Here is a 17,371-nt window from a genome sequence, read left to right as displayed (position 1 = left end):
TAGCCCCGCGGCGGACAGCGCATCCCACTCTCGGACCTCGAGTCTGAAAGTGGAGACCGAAGGCCGCCTGTGGCAAAGCTCGGCTTACACTTCATTTTCCGATTTGGAGAAAATGTCACAGGAGAGAGGGTAAAGTGGGGGGAAAAAAAAAGAACCGTAAATTCGAGTTCGAGGGGGGCGAGGGCTGCCTGCTTGCGGCTCAGGGCGGCGCGGCGGCGGGGGCGCCCGGCGGGGATTCCCGGTCTCGCAGCGCACCCTAGTGGCCGCCCTGCGCCTCACCCGGTCCCCGCGACGCTCGCCGCGTCTCCCCGAGCTCATTACAGTCCGCAATATATTATTTCTTCCAAAGTATTGACAATGTGTGAGACTCCAGTAACCCCGCAGCTCTTGTCTGTAATCAGCACATTTATTCACATTTAGGGACAAGAATCCGAATTAAATCCCCGTGACCCAGATTGGGTTACAGTGTCATTTTCCCTGGATCCTCTTTTAAATCCACTCCACACCGCTTCTGTGTCTATTACATGCTAATTTAATTTTACTGTGGACGATATTTTCAGCATTTGCTGAGGACAGTAAATTTTGTAGTTTATGTTATTTCACTTTTTATGACTTTTTAACACTTAATAAAATTTTATTAGAGCACTTTTGTGTTTACAAGGCCACAAAACTCTTGGCAGGTTGTCAGAAGTCCTTTTTATTATGATCCTACTGATATACTGCGAGTAATGAAATAATCATGTCCAGAAATGTATCAAAGGCCAGAGGGATTATCCCACTTAATAGCTCCACAGATGCGCCCAGAAGAATGCGGACACGCGGCAAGACGGGCTGAGAGGCGGCGGGAGGAAAGAGGCAGCCCCCGCGTCTGTCTGTACCATTTCGGTGCTTTCCTAAAAGTCTACAAGCAGGGTCATGTGACTTTCCGCGGTCTCAATAAAAAAAAATTATTCTATTGCAATAGTGCTTTTCTTTTTATTCTCCTTGTGTGGGCATTTAAGGCTGTTCTAGTGGCAATGAGGCTGGCCCAGCATATCCGTGTCAGTCAATTTCTTCTCATTTCCAAGTGTACTTTTGTGGCATGTAAGCAGCCGATGGTGACACTGGTGTTGCTCGTAGGAGTTCTCCAGCCCATGCCGAGAGAAGGCACGGGAGGGCCCCAGAAGGGCTCGAGGTGTTTGAAGGAACTCTCCCCCCACCCCTTCTGGCAAACCGCACCTCTTACTGTTGCTTTTTGTTTTGTTTTGCAAAACAGGGGAATAGTCACTGGAGGACTCTGCTTTCTGCCTTGTGCAAAAGAACCACAGTATGCTGCTTTTATTTTATTTTGGTTTTGGGGGGATAAGACTTGCTATGAGGACAGATACTGCAGCTTTTTTTTTTTTTTTTTTTTTAAGAACCATTTCCTTTTCTTTTAAATATCCTTGTAGTCATTTAACACACTGGTGTTCATTCTTGCTGCAAAAGAAGGCCATTGTGCTTCCTGACCCCAAAAGCAAGGTGGGTGGCTTTGTTTTATAATTACGTTTTCTGTCTTCAGCTTCCTATTTCTCTTGCTCTGTTATTTCCTAAGTGGTGTGCCAAAGTGATCAAAGTGTGAGGCATGGAGTCATAAATGGAGTGATTTTGAAATTGCTGTTGCTGTATCCAGGGCACGTGTTCTTCTAAACTTTGGCTCTGAGGGGCTTTGGCAGTATTTTTCACAAGTGTGTGTGTGCGCGTGTGTGTTGCATGTTCCAAAACACATCACGTTTGGATTTTGGAGTCTGTCATTGTTTAAAACAGCGCCTGGGAAGCATGCCTCTTTCCCCGGATCGCCTCTACCACACACACGTGTGCGCTCTCGGGTTCCAATGCACACAGGGGCTGCTCACCAGGGCTCTTTGATTTCAACTTCAAGGGAGCAGTTTTGTTCTTTGGATGCCATTTGCTAACTGTGGGCAAAACTTGGTGCCTGGTCTGTCTACTGTGTGTACAAGATGGTCTGGGTTCTAGAAAGAGCAACTGAAGGCTAGCAGTCATCCTTTAAGAAAAATTTATGTCCTGAGACCATCTGGGCGGCCATGTTCGTCTTTTTATAGTGTTTTCCATTTGCAGACATGAGGTGGTTTTTCTTTTTTTCTCTTGTTCAAATGATTTTTCTAATGTAGCTGAAGAACTTGCAAAGAAAGTGATCTTAGGCTGGGAGTAAACACTCTTCCTTCATCCTGGTTGTTACTGATGATTCGTATGTTTTGCCTTTTACTGCAAGAGACATAAGACTGGACAGAGAAAAGGGTTCAGATTTTAGCCCTCCAAATTTCAGTGCATTTTACTTAAGGGAATTTATGCGCAAGTACAGGAATCAGGAAAGCATATTAATTTTAATTCTGCTATAAAGTGACAGTTCAATTTTATAAGTAATTTCTGTCTAGGACAATTTAAATAACATTTCAAAGACTGTAATAGCCTTCAAGTTAGAAATATGTTTTATTAGATTATGAAGTAAACCTCTGCTAAGATAGATATTTTGAATGCATCAAAATGTGTTTTGTAATTCTTATTCAAAAGAGCGGGAGATTGCCTTAAATATGATAACTGATGACATACGTCTTGGTCAGTGGAGAGCCTAGCTAGTGTGCACAGGGATTTTACGGCCCTACTGAAGTGTTCAAAGCTGAAAGAGTCAAGCCCCAATCCTCTCACCTAGGGAATCCATCTTTGAAAAGAGGAGTAAACGAACCAAGCTAGAGGCAGGAAATGGTCCCCTCACGTGGCCAATGTGTCAGAAAGCAGTCTCACATGCTGTGAGAAGGCAGGAAGGTGTGGGGGTCCAGAGGACAGGCCCTAGAACCACACTGCTTGGGTCTGACTTCACTCTGTTGCGTACTCCGTGTGTGGCCTTAGACAGGTTGTCTAACCTCCTCGTGTTTAGCTTCTTCATCTGTAAAATGAGAGTACCTCCCTCCTAATGTTTTTGAAGGGTTAAAAGAGTTAGTTTATATGAAATACACAAAAAAGATCCTTTAACCCTAGGGAGACTAACCTATCCATTACCTAGCACGTGCTGGTGCAAAGTAGACGGCACTGAACATTTGTCAGGTGAGTGCGGCTCTTATTTCACGGGCTGCCCTGGCTGCTCAGGTGTGACCCAGGGGCAGTAAGTAAGTCAGTGTCGGCACCAGGGTGTGCTTGACTCCCTGAGAATGGTCAGCACTCCAGGAAAAGCTGTGTCTAACTGCTCATTTAGTTTTGGCTGGGTTTGTATATAGTATCTCAATTAGCAATTGAGGTATAAAGTTTCTGAGGAAAGGAGGAGCTCAGATTTGGGGAGAAGGGTCCCATATGCAGTGCAGTGCTTTGTAGAGAAGTAACAGATAACCAATAAGATAATCTAATTTGGAAACACATATCAAAGCACCCTGATCATCATTTGTTATTCGATAAACTTTAGTTACAGACACTGTGCTAAACTCTTTGATACATGATCTCACGTCATCCTCACACTGGCCTTCAAATAGGTAGTTATCATAATTCATCTTTTACAGGTAAGAAATATGTAGCTCAGAGAAGTCAAGTGACTTTCCCAAGGTCACACAGCTAGTAAATGACAGATCTGGAAGCTTAACCCAGGTCTCGGGGAATGTAAAATTTATGCAGTTAATCAACTTCTGTTCTACACTACCTCCCAATCTGTTTGGTTTTATGGAGCTCCTAATCAATGTGGTCATTTATGATTTATAGTGTAAACCATCATGAAAATGGAAATAATGAAGGTTGGGACCTAGACCTGTTAAGTCTTGAGTCATCAGCATCTTGTACAGTGATTTGAATGCCTGCCAGACTCAGGGGAGCGAGACACAGGCCTGCCTCCCAGGGCCTTGCCTACCTCAGTTCCTCCCACGGCTACAAGCAGATGTTTGAAAAAAGCCAAGGGAGAAGTTAGGATTACTTTTTCCCCCGTTGGAAAATCATGATTAAGATGAATTTACCTTAAGTATTAAAACAACAGGTGAATGGCATTGCGTGTGTGTGTGTGTGTGTGTGTGTGTGTGTGTTCAGTTGCTTCAGGCGTGTCCGACTCTGCAAGCCTATTGACTATAGCCCGCCAGGCTTCTGGCGGGTGATGAAAGACTTAAAAAGCAGAATTCAGACAAGTGGGTGGCAGAGCACTTTTTCCTTTTCACCAAGAGTTCTTCACGGACTTTAAAGATAGTCATTCTCCCGAGCCAGATGACAGGTTTCCTGACCATTTCAGGGGGTAAAGAACAAACTGAGACAATAAGGAAAGCCTTGATCCACATACAAGGTCACTTAAGGGCAGGCAAAGGTGGTGCAGGTGTGATCTGCTTTAACTACACGACTACATGATGGCACCTTTAAACACATGTGCAGAACCCCAAAAGAGGTCATCAAAGAGCCCACAAGAGAGAGAGAGACTGTAGGAATAGTCAACACCTCCTTAGTAAAAAATACATCCAAATCTAAATTTTAAAAGTGGATGATGAAAAGACGAAAGCTGATAAGCAGTATACTTTTCTTGAGAAGAGAAAACTCAGTCTTGGGTTGGTGAGATTCTACCACCATCAAAACAATTAGAATTCAACTTTGACTTGTGACTTTAATGCTGGGAGAAGGGGAGGGAAAGGGGAGGAAACGAGGTGCCTCCAAGGGGGCTCATGACTCCACACAGCTCCAGCTCCCTGCCTTAATGGACAGGCTTGCAGTCTCACCAGTCCGGATTCATTGCTGGGCAAGGTTCTGGGTTGACTAGTCCTCTGAGCACTCAACTCACCGTGCTATCTTGGGCTTCTCCTTTTTGAAAGATAAAAGTCATCAGAATATTAACTCACATTTACAGAGTGTTGGGAATACAGACTGTATTTAGAGTTCATTTTGAGCTCTTCGCCATGAAGTCTGAATAAATTTTTTTAAAAAATAGATGAGTACCACATTGTGCCTTGCTGAATATTTGATAAGAACAAGAGAAAACTAAAAAAGCAGCATCAGTTGCTGAATTTAACCCCACTGACATAAAAACGTAGCACGATGGACAACAGAACTGAAGCTGAAAATCTCTAAAAAGAAAGAATGATATGCCAGCCATTTGGCAGCAGATATAATTTTAAGCCATCAAAACTTTTAAGGACCTTGAGTCATTTTCTTCAAATTTGACTTGCCTTTCTTTCTGCATCTGTGAATTTGCCATGTTAAAGTTTATTGCTATAACCAGTTTTGAATGAGGGTGCATCTTTTTTGAAAAGGTCTGAGTACTTTTTGATTATTTGATGGAAAGGATATACACTTTTCCTTCTTATGTAGCTTTCAAACTAACTGCTCTGATATAAATAAAATCTTGAAAAACATGTATGCGCCCTTTTTAAGCTAAGAGCACACATTCTGTTCCCTGAAAATTATGTGATTGCTGAAAGCATCTTATGAATGAGATGGTTCTCAGCTCTAGATTAGTCAGCTAGCCGGCAGATCAGGTCTTATTCCTATAGTTCCGCAGTCGAGAGTGAATGCGATGATCAGCAATGCCCAAATGCAAACCTCAAGGCAACAAAGCAGTGAGCCCCCAGGGCAGGCTGTGAGGACAGGAAGCCACTGGAATCTGGTTGCTAGGAGACACTCCTCTCGCTTTTGCTGGCGGCAGGAAGATGTCCTTGAGCGTGGCTTCCCCTGGGGTCGGCTTTGGACAATCCGCGAAGCAGTCTGTCTTGGCTAGTGCCATCCTCCCAGTAGGACTGACCAGTCCATGGCTGCAGGTGACGTGGAGGGGCAATGACGGGCTCTGTTACCTCAGCAAGTTTCTCACACATGCCCTGCCTTTCTGATAGACTCTTGAAATCAAGAACTATTTCATATGTCTATTCTGGGTTTTGAGGATATGGCAAAGGTAGATCCCTGTATGATGCTTACATCTGTGAGAATTTTGCAACATGAAATTACATGAAACAGGGGACTTCCCTGGCAGTCCAGTAGTTAAGATTCTGCTTCCACTGCAGAGGTTGTGGGTTCAACCCTTGGTCAGGGAACTAAGACCCCACATGCCATGTTGGGCAGTGAGGTCAAAACAAAACCAATAAATAAATACATAAACACACAAATAAATAAAATGATAGGAAACAGCCTACAAGTGCTGCAGGGGAAAAGAGGGATAGGATAATTAGTTAATAGGAATAGAAAGAGATGTCCTGGGAGAGAGAACTGGGGCTGGGGGTGTTGCTTAGGGAAGGATGACTCTCACAGGAGAATAACATCGACCTGGGAGAGCTCTCTTGGGGGCAGGTGGGGTGGAGGACTGTGAACCTTGTCTATCTTGCTCGCAGAAATATCCTTAGTACCTAGGTCAGTGATTGGTAGAAGGTGCAGCCTCAGTGCTCAACGGAGTTAAAAAATTAAGGTGCTGCTGGCAGATTCTGAGCCTGGTAGAGAAGAAAGTTTTGTGGTTTATAAGTGCTCTTCCTTTTAAAAAAAATTATTTTAATTAGGGGATAATTGCTTTATAATATTGTGATGGTTTTTGCCATACGTCAATATGAATCAGTCACAGGTATATATGTGTCCCCCTACATCCTGAATCCCTATCCCTCCCTCTCTCCCCACCTTATCCCACCAGGTTATCACAGAACACCGGCTTTGGGTGCCCTGCTTCATACATCAACCTCACACTGGTCATCTATTTTACATATGGTAGTGTGTATGTTTCCATGCTGTTCTCTCAAATCATCCCACCCTCTCCTTCTCCCACTGAGTGCGAAAGTCTGTTCTTTTTTTTTTTTTCATTATCTTAATTTTATTTTATTTTTAAACTTTACAATATTGTATTAGTTTTGCCAAACATTGAAATGAATCCGCCACAGGTATACATGTGCTCCCCATCCTGAACCCTTCTCCCTCCTCCCTCCCCATACCATCCCTCTGGGTCATCCCAGTGCACCAGCCCCAAGCATCCAGTATTGTGCATCGAACCTGGACTGGCAACTTGTTTCATACATGATATTACACATTTTACAATGCCATTCTCCCAAATATTCCCACCCTCTCCCTCTCCAACAGAGTCCATAAGACTGTTCTATACTCAGTGTCTCTTTTGCTGTCTCGTACACAGGGGGTTATTGTTACCATCTTTCTAAATTCCATATATATGCGTTAGTATACTGTATTGGTGTTTTTCTGTCTGTTCTTTATGTCTGTGTCTCCTTGCTGCCCTGCGTTTAGAATCATCGGTACCACCTTTCTAGATTCCATACAAGTGCTCTCTCAAATGCATTATTTCTCAAATACATGCAGTTTATTTATATGCCAATTACAACTCAGTGAAGCTATTGAAAATACATGATCTCATTAGCTATTTACAACTTGGTGCAGGGCACCTGCTCATTATTTCATTTCACAGAGGAAGAAACAGAAGGACCCAGAGAGGCACATGGCTTGCCCGAGTTTAAATGTTTCAGAAGCCAAGACTTCTGGGTCTTCTGTCTCCACACACCTCATTTGCCCCCTTCTGGGAGCAGCTCTCTGCTGAGAGGCTTGGGACAAGGCCAGCCTCTGGTGGAGGAGGCCAGCCAGGAGGCGGTGACAAATGGCTGTTTATGAGGTGACTGTGGTGCTGGCTCTGGGGACTGGAGAGGAAGACAGGCGAGCAGGGTTCTCTCTCTCTCTCTTTCACCCTGTGCTTTGCTCGCTTTGCCTTTCCTCCCCATTCTCCCTCAATCGCTGCCGGGGTCCGGACCTCTGAGGACATTCCTTGCTAAGCGTCACGTGTGTGGACTCCATGACTGCCACAGTGGCCACAGGGCCAGCTTTGGGACAATACTGTCCACAGAGGAAAGGGCAACCTTCCCCTCCCCAGTTCTATTGAGATAGAATTGACATATAACATTGTCTAAATTCAAATTATGCAATATAATGCAAATTGCATGTTTGCAAATTTGCATATTGCAAAATGACTACCAAAAAAAAGATTAGTTAACATTCATCACCTCATATAATTACAATTTGTTTCCCTTGTGATGAGAACCTTTTAAGATCTACTCTTAGCCATGCCTGAATATACGATACTGTACTGTTAACTGTAGTCAGCATGCTGTACGTTGCATCCCTAGGGCTTATGGATCTTACAACTGCAAGTAACTGTAACTTTGGACCATTTTCACCCAATCCCCTCACCCACTGCCCCTGTCTCTGGCAAGTGCAAATCTGATCTCTGTTTTGAGTTTGTTATTTTTTAGATTCCACGTATAAGTGAGATCATACAGTATTGTCTTTCTCTGACTCATTTCACATAGCATAATGCCCTCGAGAGCAGCACCTTTTGGATCTGAAGCATGATATCTGTGGCACCTCTTGAAGAGGTCTGATATAAAGAGAATATGAAGAATGAGATTTGGAGCCCGTCAAATATTACTCGTATTTAGACCGCACTTGTGACTGTTGCATTTAAATAGGTATTTAAAAGACTATCTTAATGGGCTTCCAGATCTGGTTTCAAAAATAGTCATGCAACTCTCACATGTGTGAATGAAAATCACCAAATTTTGACTTGAAAATTAAATGGCCTCACAAATATAAGCCATTAGACCATGTGAGAGAGGCCATATAGTCCCGGGGGCTTCAGAAGCAGATGACTGAAGTTGGAATCCACATTCTCCCATTTATTGAAAACTAGGTGTTACTTAACCTCTTTGAGTCTCAGTTTCCTACTTAACAGGTTTGTGTGCCAGTTAAATAATAAACTAAATATAAAGAATTGTTTGCAGCTCCAGTGATCACCTTCTGGCTGGTCACCACCGTCTCCTCCATCATCAGCTCGTCATCTTCATCAGCTGCATTACCAAAAACAGTCTGTCCTAGCCCGTGGCACTAGAGAAAAGCGGACTTGCTTCCTTTAGCATCTGGAGTCTCCCAAGGCTGAAGCTTATATTCCTAATGCTACAACTTCAATGATTTTTACCCTTATACCTCCTTCGATAGTCTTTTTCTCCCCTACCAACTTGCTCATCTAGAGCTGTTCCACTTGAAGGGCTTCTTAGTACACATTTGTTGAGTAAATGTATGAAATGAACCGCATCACATCCAGTGAGGATTCTTCCTTTGTGAAGGGTTGTGGTGGTGGTTGGTGAATAGTGTTGATAAACAAGAGTGACTTGGGACAAGGGTTTCTGTGGGGTCAGGTGCTAGATTCTCAACCCAGTCATTCAGAAATTCCTTTTCATTAAACTGCAAAGCAACCAATTGGAAAAGAAAAATTCAGTCAACTAGTTCTTTTATGGAAAACACCCAGGTTAGCAAGCTTTTTCTCCCACTCTGATGTCCTCTCATCGGCCTCTGCAGTGGCGTGGCTAGATTGAGTCATGGTCCCCACCACAGCCTTACCTAAGGCTCCTGTGACACAGCCTCCAGTTCAGTGTGTGTTCCAGCCCCAAAGCACTCAGCCAGCTGCTCTAGAAAGAGCAGGCTTGACCATCTCCAGCCCCTTCACCAAGCCTCAGTGACCTGTTCTCATAGTCATCTTGCTGCTGAAGCCCAGTTTGCATCAGAGTACAGATAAGGGGTAGAACAGCAATATTAACCGCCTGAATAAAAGGCAAATGGGAACAGGATTTTTTTTTTTAAGCCAGCAAGGAGCTCAAGAAATCAGCCTGAGTGAAAGGCAGTTTGGGGCCAGTATCTTCCCGAGAGGTATTATACCAATACATGGAAACAAGAGGTCCCTTGTCCCTTCTTAATAAGAGTCAAACAGATATAAAACCACCTTTTAGTCTTTTAGTCATACTTCAAAGTAAAAAAAAAAAATTTTTTTAAGTATTAGGCCTGTATTTTCCTTTATTAGCAGAAGCATTTCTTCATATTCTCCCAAGAATGCTAGTGGCTAATAGTGACCTCGAACAGGTTCTAGGATCCTGGCAAACTCACTTAACTCTGGCTGCTCCATCCCCAGGAGCTCAGACTGCCAGTCTCCAGTCATCTCAGCTGGGGATCTGGCTTTGCATTTCTTTGCATAAATTCAGCCCATGGGTCTCATCCTAAAGTAACATCAGATGTGTATCCAAGAAGCACTTTTCTTTCAGATTTATTTGCCTATCTGCCAATCCAGTCCTTAAATATTTTCACACAGTCTGTATATTCCAAAAGATGCCTTGTCTGTCTTCTTGACTACTGTATCTCTAAAACTTAGCCTATGTCTGGAATAGCATAATCACCGAAAGAATATTTGTTCAGTAAATAATCAAATGATTATCAAATACCCACTATGTATTGAAACTGGAGGCTATCGATATCATAAAACACGGTTCCTGACGTCACTGTTGGTATTCACAATTCTTTTTCAGCCTGGCTTTGTACCTCATCAGAAATATAGATTTCAAGGCTGCTAATGCTCTTTTTATATTCAATTGACTGGCCGTTTCAGTAATTGACTGCGTAGTGCATTAACACAGATGCAAAATTCCCTTCAGAGACAAATGAGGGGAAAAAAAAATAATCAGCTTCACATCAGACAGATTCTCATCATTTCTCCCTAAAGTGCACAGCACCTAGTCACTAATGGCTGTAGGAGACTTTGGAGACACTGATCTAATGACTGCACCATTTCCTACAGGTCTTGTTAGCTCCTAAAACCATATGTAAGAAGTTATTGTATTTGGCTTTCTTAAGCCCTGTTTTAAAAGCAAGGCATTTAATTAGTGCTTGTTAAGATGTTGCGAGCGCTCTGACCACTTCTGTCACCCCTGCTGTTTCTTCTTGGTCAGCATATTTTCTGGAAGTGTTGTTTCCAGGAAAGCACACGAGATGCTTCTCTGCTTGGAAGCTGTGTGTGTCCACACGAAGCCGGTTTGGAATGGAGACCCAGGACCTCGTCAGACTGGCCGTGCAGGAAGGGCCTCTGTGTTCCCAGCAGCTTCTTTGAAAGACCTCTGGTTTTGACATATTTATTGAGAAAGCTGAGACCTCAAAATGGGTTTAGGACCACTATAGGAGCCCTAGAGAAGAAGGTCACAAAAGGGAAATGTATTCGAAATATTAAATCTAAACATGTTTCTAAACATTTCATAAAAGGGGAGTTTGCTTGAAAGGATATAATTTTCAGTTACTCTAAGAGATGCTAGGAAAACTGCAAAACAGTTCATGGCACTGAGAAATCCACTGATACGAAAATAATAAATATGTTGAATATGGTTCTATTAAATTTGCAAATACTTAATACCATTAATTTAATTCAATTAATTAAATTTAAAATTCAAGCTGGTTTTAAACAGTCAGACAATTTTACTGAGTTTTCCCCAGAATCCTTTATCCACATTCAGATTAGAAGGGTTTGATATCTGTGGTTTATGAATCACAAATGCATGCCAAATCCAGTTCTAAAAAATATTACAGGACAATAAAATATGAATTTGTGGATATGAGGAAATATATGTGTCTAAATAGATTAAGGAATGTTATATAACCAACTAAGAGAATTTACTTATATCCCCCCTCCAACATCCCAAACATATATTTAAAGTTTCATGTTGGTTATTGCATAAGTGATAATTTAAAAAATTTTCCACTCTCTTTGAAATGTGCTCTTTTAAGGTAATCCTTAATTAAAGAGGAAGTCCAATGAATGTAATTTACACTTAGCCAAATTATTAAATCTCCATATTCCCTAAGAAATTTCTATTGGAATCCCTTTTGCCTCCATAACTGAAACCTTTAAATATATGGAAGGCCTCAGTGAAGGATTAGCATTTGGCACCGGGTGTAAACATTTCCTGTTGGGCCCTCAACCACTAACAAGCTTCTTATTTGGGAAAGAGGGGCAGGAAAGGTGGGAGGGAGGGAAGATAGGGGAGAAGTTGGCCAACTCAACATCTGAAATCTTGATCATGGTTTTCGCTTTGCACTGATGATCAGTGGTATTGGTGTCTATCCGTGTGTCTTTCCCTGTTTGGATGGAGAGGACCCAAGACCATCTGCAGTCATGATGGTTAGTAGAGCAGCCCAGCCAGATATCTGGCTGCATCCCTGCCCCTGAAGCAGTTGTTGGCCACTCCTGATTCCCTTTGAACGTATTACCGTGATTCACCAGTTTCTTGATGTGAGCGAGAGTCAAGTCCTGGCTTCAGTCTAGTTGGAAACAAGATTTATGAAATGAGGAGGGGTATCCCCTTTGCTGGAAGAATGGCTGTTTTCGTCGGCATAGGGTTTAATGATGCAGCAGGTTCCTCTGCACCCTGGACAACTCACTCTTTGAACACGGAGAGAAATAGCGCATCAGAAAATTATTTTCATGGTGTTGCCATGTTTACTGTTTCCTGTGATCTTTGCCTGAAAGTGTTTTTAACAAAAATGAGGGTTGAGCAAAGAAATATTTGAGCCAGGGGATGAAAGGGGTTGTTATTATGTTTCCTTTCCAGGTTAATGTGGTGGCCTTTGATTTAAGCACCATAGACTTAAGACAGGATATGACACCAATTAAAAACATGAAACTTAATTTTTGGACTAAACGATTACATACTCTTTCTTCTGATATCTTGTTGATGGTTACTGACATGACATTTATTTCTCAACCACAATCCTAAATGTATTGGATTGGATTGATTTAAGGTACACAGGGCAACTGAGAGCAGTGCACATAAAAGTCTAGACCCATCTCCCAAACTGTAAAGTAGCTCTTTGCTCTTCCCTTGTCAGCACAAGGTCAAGAACACAGGCAAGCTGACTCTGTGAGCCCCAGACCCACTCATCTTGGTTGGAGGCAGATTTAAATTTAAGCTCTAAATATCAAAACAAAATAATTGATTTTACCTCCTAAAGTACAGCAGGGGGAAAAAATTAATAACTTCTCTTTAGCTTTACATTTAAATTGCATTTTTTCACAAGACTTTTTGTATTTATTGAAAACCAACTGTAAATAGTAATCACAATATACTACATGATGAATTATTAAAAATATGAAAAGTAGTGTGCTATATCTGGGTGACAGTATGTTTAAATAATAAAATTGAATATTCATATTTAATCCAATGCAACAAAGAGTGAAAGTGAAGGCATGCAAATTAACAAGCCAGGTCAAACTCCTCATCTTTTCTCTTAGGTACCTTGATTCACTCTAACTAATGATCCCATGAAAAAAGTATTAAGTGGTTTCAGTTCAGCCCCTGGTGGTCTATGTCACATATTACATAACCCGCTGGTGGGTCCTCCAGGGCTATATTCTATTGATAGACAGTAGGCTTTTATAATTCTGTCTGTGTGTGTGTGACCTACCTATTATACACTTGAAAATACCGGAAATATTTATTAAAAGGAGACAAGTTAAATTTTGTAAGACCTTTCAATGAGTTTAAAAATTTCACACCTGCAACTCTACACTAAGTGCTCAAGTTATTATGTTTAAAAGAAAAAAGCTACTCGTAACTTTGACTCCTTGTGGAAAATTACCAAACACACTGCAGTTTTTTTAACCACGAAAATCCCTATTTCCCCTGTGTGGTTAGCTCCTCACTGTGTCTCCAAGGAGTCTATGGAAGTCTGAAGCACTGCAGAAAAATGAGAATTTCCACACTTAAATGCAGCCAAAGCAGCATTTTTAATGATTAAAAATAAGAGCAGAAGTGGAAGAGGAAGGGACCCTGGGTTCTTGTTTTGTTTTTTTGCTCCCCTAAAAAAATAAGAGTGTGGGGTGTTCCAGGTGAGAGTCAAATGTGGGCCTGTTTTTAATTTTTACAGGATTTTTTTTTTTAAGGAAAAAACCTCCCTTAAATCTCCTCACTGTCATTTGCATGCCGTGAACGCTAAAATGAAAGGAGGCATCAAGGCCAAATTCACCCGTTAACGGCTTTTGTGAGCTGTCAGGAGCAGTTCTCAGGATCTGGGCTTTTATTTCAGTTTGCGAAATAAGTGTGCATTTTTGACGAGTTCTTTCCATCGTTCAGTTGAATGTACACAGCAGATGCTTCCAGTATGACATCCACCCACCCTCCCACACAGGTTTTATACATTTAAAGAAGATGAATATCTTTAGCCCCTTAGTAATCACATTTTTAAAAGCTCAATATTTGGATCAGAGAGTAGAATACTTTCATAGGCAACTCTCGTGGGCAAACGTGCTAATTGTTTTCTATGCCACCCTTTCATTGTGTGCAAGCGGATAGCAAAATGGTGGTTCCAGCATTTTGTTGTATGAGGGCTTCTTTGCAGACAGCCTCCCATCTCGGATCACATAACCAGTTCGTGTAAGAGAGAAAAGCCACATTTCCCACGCTCAGGCACGGATTCAATAAAGCATACACAGATCTTCCTCTCCTTACTGCTCTGCAGATGCTCAAGAAAAATTTTAGATACATTTGATACAAAGAGAGTAAATCCTGGTTAAAATTTTAAAAATGTAACAGAAATGATGTTTCAGTTAAACACGTCGTAACTCCATGGTGTTGGTAAATGCAGATATTATGCATAGACTAACGTCCCAGTTAGAAATATACCTTGAGAAAAGATCCAAGACAGTGTGAGCATAGAGAATATGAATGTTTTACTTGTGAATAAATGATCTTTCCAGATCAAGGTTGAGGTCATTGGCAAGCAAGTTTAGGTGAGCTCATTCCACAGTTATTTGCACATGCAAATCCGGCTTCTAAATTTTTCTTACCTTTTTCTGTCTTTTGTTCATGAAAAGATCTTTGATTAATTTCTTAAAATAAAAATATTCAAATAATTGAGCAATATAATAATTAAGCTTTGCTTCTAGTATCCATTATGAACTAGCTCCTAAATAGAACCAAAGGTAAGATAGATTTTGACTTACCTTTTACTGGATCTCAAATAGAAGAGAGATAAATTTGACTGAGAGAAGAATGTGACATTGCTCTGTATTGCCTACAGCTGAATCACCACTCTCTTTTGTCTGAAGGAAAACATTTTCTTCTCAATGAGGTGTATATTTTTAAGACTGAGAAAAACAGGGGGATAGCATTTTTTTTTTGCCATTTGACTGAAATTTCCAAACATTGAGATTATAAAAACAATGGTGCTACATAAAACAGACCTGCAGCAACACTGTTTATGGCACACACAACAGTATTATTTCTGTTTGGTGTGGAGAAATTGTAAATAGGAGTGTGTAAAGCTATTAAATCTAGAAGCAGGAGGACTCTTACGGCAAGGTTTATTATACCAATGTCTGAAAAAAGCCTTACTTTTTTATCTGTGGGTGTTAAATCTTCGTGTTTGCAACAGTATTTTAACTCCGGAGCTATTTATCTGGTAGCATCTTCGAGAAAAAGGAAATGGACAGATGTCCATAAACAAAGGGCTCCACCTGGTGGTAAAGGGAAGGTATGAAATGTCGATGAGAACTAATGCTGTAAAGGGCGAACAGATGGAAAGGCAGCATCTACGCGAGTGTATGTGTGTGTGTGTGTGTGTGTGTGGCAATAAATATATTTGATGCAGAACAATAACACATCCCCCAAATTTGGATTTCAATGTTGATATAGCTTTACAGTTAACACTTTATTATTTCTTTCAAATTCAATCCTTCTAACATATTTACAAGTTATTTTATTCCAAATGCATCCATCAGAACATACATAACGTGTGACCCTGACAGACAGGAAGCAGAATAGAAGGCAAACTCTCCATATCACCCGATCATCTTACTTTTAAGTACAATACCAACCAGTAGACAAATTTAAACAAAGAAAGCATTTGTTCCAACCCAAGGGTGTTCCTTGGGTAACTTCGTGGCTCACCTCATTAGGAAGGACTGGAGAGCATGTGGTACAGAATTCAATCGGGAGGAAAGGAGTAATTTCAAATCCATGCCTAAAACACAGAAAATTGCTCATTTTAAAATGGCATTTCTGGCTGAAATGTTGAAGAATTTGAATCTACATATTGTGACTCTTCCACCTTTTGAAACTCTAAAATTAGACGAAGAATTACACATACCAAATGCTATGCAAAATGTAAAATAGGCACACCGTTTATAGCTCTCGACGTAAGGTGGAAATTAAATCTTCAGCCTCCAATAAAATTGTATTTCTGTAATAAAACTGCTGCACTTTGACACTGGACTACATTGAATCCCAAATTAAACACCCCATTTACTGTACTGTAACAAGAAAAAGAGTTCGCTGCACTGAACACTATTACAGATAGAAAAAGGTATTATATTTTGCCTTGCCATCTAGGTGGAGTCCCCCCAAACAGGCGCTTGCCCCACCCCTTCTTTCTTAGAACATAACATATTTTGACGAAGGGAAAATTGAAGGTTTGTCTTTCATTGCTAAAGCGTCTGTTTCTTCCTTAATTATACAAACCTGCATAGGGGAGTAGGTCTAAAAAAGTCCATCAAGTACTCTACTTAGTACAAAATGTCCTATTGCGTTTCATGGATAACTCAGCCCCATAAGCAGAAACAGCCGGTGTGCTCAGGGCTGGGGACATTTCTTTATGCGTTATATACAATGGAGGTGTTCTCCCAGAGAACTTACACCCACTGCCCCCTCCATAGCTACATCTGCAGTGTACACATATTGCTACAGAATCTATGGGGGGTTTAAACTTAGGATCTGTTCACACAGGTTATGTATTTATGTCACGCAGTGTTGATTTAGAAGAATTAGACTGGATATTGTTTTAAGATGCTGGTTGATTCCACGCCCGCCGCCCCCAAGCCAGCACGGCCATCCGGCATTTCTGAAGGGGCTTTATGAGAAGTTAAAATCGACAGAGGTGAGAAGTAGAGAACGATGAATACTAATGTTGCTTCTTACCAACTGAAGAGCAGGCCAGCAGGACGGGATGCTGTGTGTCGGTGTCTCTGCCTTCCTCCCGCCGGCCCCGCGGAGCCCCCCTCTAGTGGACGGAAGGGGGAATTGCCTCTCCCGGCGGCCTTTCTCCTTGGCACATATACCTCCCCTCCCCCTCTCTCAGGAGATGGTGGATATTATTAACCTTCAAGCACGATACAGCGAGATGAATGTTAATCGTGAAGGGATTTCTAATCAAGTTTAATGGTGTAGGACAGAGAGAAGTTGTGTTAGCAGTTTCAATTCTGCTAGAAATGCTAATTGTTGCATTTCATGTAATAGGTGAGGATCATATGAACGTGGTAACAGCTCTGTTTCCATTTGGAAGTTGTTGTCTGTAATTTTGAGACAAGTATGGAGGAAAGGGACAGAGTCCTTAGTGCTGACGATTTGTCAAGAAGCTAATTTCTTGGGAACCATCAGATATTTAGGGCTTGATGTCTACTCAGTTCAAGAAAAGAGTGAACTCCTGGGAGAAAAATCGCTGAGTATGAGAAGCCCTGGGGAGGTTTTGAATCTGCAAGTATCACATGTCTCCACTAAAGGATGCAGAGGTTACAGTATTGAGTCACTGATGAGAAGAGCAC

General features: G+C 41.5%; 2 long non-coding RNA genes across 2 annotated transcripts in view; one reads left to right on the top strand and one right to left on the bottom strand.

The window, feature by feature from the left end:
• Positions 1-217: 217 nt before the first annotated feature.
• The window catches only part of LOC139186998 (uncharacterized), a 172,041-nt gene continuing 154,887 nt past the window's right edge, over positions 218-17,371 (top strand). Inside the window, exon 1 of the long non-coding RNA XR_011570695.1 lies at positions 218-1,500. This is a non-coding gene — a long non-coding RNA (uncharacterized lncRNA). The remainder of the gene's footprint in view (positions 1,501-17,371) is intronic.
• LOC139187000 (uncharacterized) lies at positions 6,734-16,798 on the bottom strand. Its single transcript, XR_011570698.1, has 3 exons — positions 16,749-16,798; positions 15,723-15,795; positions 6,734-9,204 (listed from the first exon to the last, which is right to left on the bottom strand). It is a non-coding gene; the product is annotated as an uncharacterized lncRNA (long non-coding RNA).

The sequence above is a fragment of the Bos indicus genome, chromosome 2 (assembly GCF_029378745.1).
Source record: "Bos indicus isolate NIAB-ARS_2022 breed Sahiwal x Tharparkar chromosome 2, NIAB-ARS_B.indTharparkar_mat_pri_1.0, whole genome shotgun sequence".
In the NCBI taxonomy this organism is placed as follows: Eukaryota; Metazoa; Chordata; class Mammalia; order Artiodactyla; family Bovidae; genus Bos; species Bos indicus.
This window is presented reverse-complemented; position numbering and strand designations above follow the sequence as displayed.